This window comes from Anomalospiza imberbis, chromosome 12 (assembly GCF_031753505.1).
Source record: "Anomalospiza imberbis isolate Cuckoo-Finch-1a 21T00152 chromosome 12, ASM3175350v1, whole genome shotgun sequence".
Taxonomy (NCBI): Eukaryota; Metazoa; Chordata; class Aves; order Passeriformes; family Viduidae; genus Anomalospiza; species Anomalospiza imberbis.
In genome coordinates this window covers 15,934,671-15,937,478 of record NC_089692.1, presented here as the reverse complement: position 1 = coordinate 15,937,478, position 2,808 = coordinate 15,934,671, and positions in this window count along the sequence as shown.

Sequence of the window (2,808 nt, the reverse complement as noted above, 5' to 3'; positions counted from 1 at the left end):
CATTAGTTACAAGGTGAGTGCACCTGCTCCATTTCGTAGATGGGTGGGTTCTTTTCTCTAATCCTGGTGAAGTTTTAAGAGGTTTCAGATACATTCATTATCCACTTTTACTTCTCTTTCTTAGAGAAGGCTTGGGCAGAAGAGAGGGTGGCTGTGGCTTCTTGCCTCGGCTGGGGCTTGTCACTCTGAGCAGGCATAAGGCCATGGCACGAAACCAGGGTGGGGTCACAGCACTGGAAATTTTATGGTAGCATAAAAATAGCTCCCTGCCAAAGTCCTCATAGAGGAATGTATTCCAAGGTCAGTTACACTCCACAATCATCTCAAAACACGCTTGTAAATAAATTGTATGGGCTTAGCTCTGCTGTCATTGACATTTCCCCCCAAGTAAATGCCAGGCCTGCTGTGGAGAAAATTCCACTGACTGAGAGCCCCACACCTGAGCAGGCTTAGAGCTCCTCTTCCCAGCTGGGATTTAGTAGTCTCGGTTCTAGGTGGCAGCAAAGCCCTTCTTAAACCCTCTGAGTTGCTTGGGGTACACCTGCCGTGGGTAATGGAGAGCAGAGGCACCTGAGTCACTGCTGGACAGGGCAGCTCTGGGAGCCTGGCCGGAGAGCAGGGCTGCAAAAGCAGGGCTCCAACAGGTCCCTGCTGCTGCTGGGGCCAAGCAGGGCTCTGGGGACAGCTGCCTCTCAGAGACCGCCCGTTTATTTGGGCAGGACTTGCTTATTTTTCTGTGCTGCAGCTGCACTTCCCAGGGTAGGACTCTGCTGCTTTGTGTCTTTCTGTCTGGTGACAGTGTAGGCAGTTTCAGGCACAGGTGAACTCTTACCAAGCATTTGTGTATTTGCCTACAACAGCCAGCTCTGCTCTCATAAGAAACACCGGCACATTGCTATAATAAAAATAAAAATAAAAATAAAAATAAAAATAAAAATAAAATTGTTATTATTATTGTTATGATTATGGTTGGTATTATTATTTTAGTCAACAGCTTGTATTCAGAAGCCATAAGTCTTGTTTTAGGATAACAGACCTGCTTGAACACATGCATTGGAAGTGTGAATTAATATATTGATAAGATATTAGGATAGATATTTGGAACTTCTTTCTAAACAGAAATTAACGTTTTATCTGAAAATAATAATAGAAAAAAATTGTGTAGTCTAGCAAAGTATATCATTTAGACTTGATGATAGAATAATTGTTTTCCATCAAGCAAACCAAAGAACCCATAATAAAATTTTACAAGTTAGCTGCCACCAAGAATAAACTCAAGAGCACTATATGAAATGAATTGTGTGTTTTAACTGAATCTTCTCTCAGGACAATAACTCTAATGTAGGGCCAAGGTCTGAAGAGGTCACCTGCAGAAAACCCTCTTGGGGCATTTCAGAGGAGAAAGGAAATACTCTTCTCCCTGTCAGGTTCACTTCGTGTCCTAATATGTCTGAGGATGTGCATTGAAAACATAATCCACAGCCACCATTCTGAGCGGGGGTTTAGATAACAAGGGTCATTAAGAAATCTCTGAGGATGACAAACTTAACCCTGTATGAACTTAAGGACCATATCATGCTACTAATGCAAAGAGTAAGTCTGGTTGATTGTAATTGTGACTGAACTAAAATGTCACTTACCATTAAGATCAATTTCTCTTTTTTTAAAGAATTGCAGCATTTCTCTAAAAATATGTGTAAGATCATAACTGGCATCTATTGAACATAGTGTGCACTACTCTTTTCCAGTGCTACGTGAGAGAACATCTGGATTTCCATATGTTCCCAAATGTTTGCCATATCTCACATTGTGTTTGCAGGACCAGGGTGTGGCAATTCAGAGCAGCATCCCAAATTAAAATACCTATTGAGAAACCTCCACATTTGTCATCACAAGCATCTAACTCCACAACTTTGCCCAGGCCCTTCGGGTGAACCAGGGTGTATCGCGACTCTTCTTGCGCCCGAAGGATGACGTGTGCTCCCGAAGAATGTGCAACACTCCTGGCTCTGAGTTAAGAACCAGCGGTACTGCTGAGCTCTCAGCATGCTGCCCCTCAGCTGGCTGTGCTGGGGTGAAATGCTCCAAAGCTGCTCTCAGGGATTCCCATGTTAGCTGTGTGGGAATGTCAGGATGTTCACGTGTTAGGGTGGTTGAGCACCGGAACAGGCTCCCCAGAAAGTGTTTGAACAAAATCTCAGGCACATGTGGGATTGTTGGGGTGTCCTGTGCAGGGCCAGGAGTTGGACTTGATCTTTGTGGGTCCCTCCCAGATCAGCCTATTCTGTGATTCTGTGTGCTGTGTACAATGGAGAGAGTTTGAAGTTGCCCTGCCAGTGGCAGTGTGAAAGATTCCTGACTGTTGGCACTATAAAAATCACTCCCTGAGCATTCTCAGACCTTTAAAACAATGGCCCAATTTATGCCTGAATGAAGCAAAGATGCCACTTCAACTGCCCTTGCCCAAATCCCCATGCTCCATCCTACAGGCATGCCTTTGAGCCTTGAGCCTCTTGTGAATTTTTACAGCTCCATTAACTGAGATGTCATCAGTTTGAACAATTACAAATTACAATGATATTAAAATATCCGAGCAGCACTAGCTAAAATCAGCAAGGATGAGAATTATCACATTCCTTGCTCTCCAGTCATGCTGGGGCTCCTTGTTTGGTTTCTCTGCCCCTTGTCTTGCATCAGGGAGTCAGGGTATCAAACTTCTCATTTGCATTTTAGCTTCCTTAACTCCTAAAAGCAAAGGAACTTGGCTAAGCATAGAGTTTCATTATATTGTGTTTACTTAAGGGGATT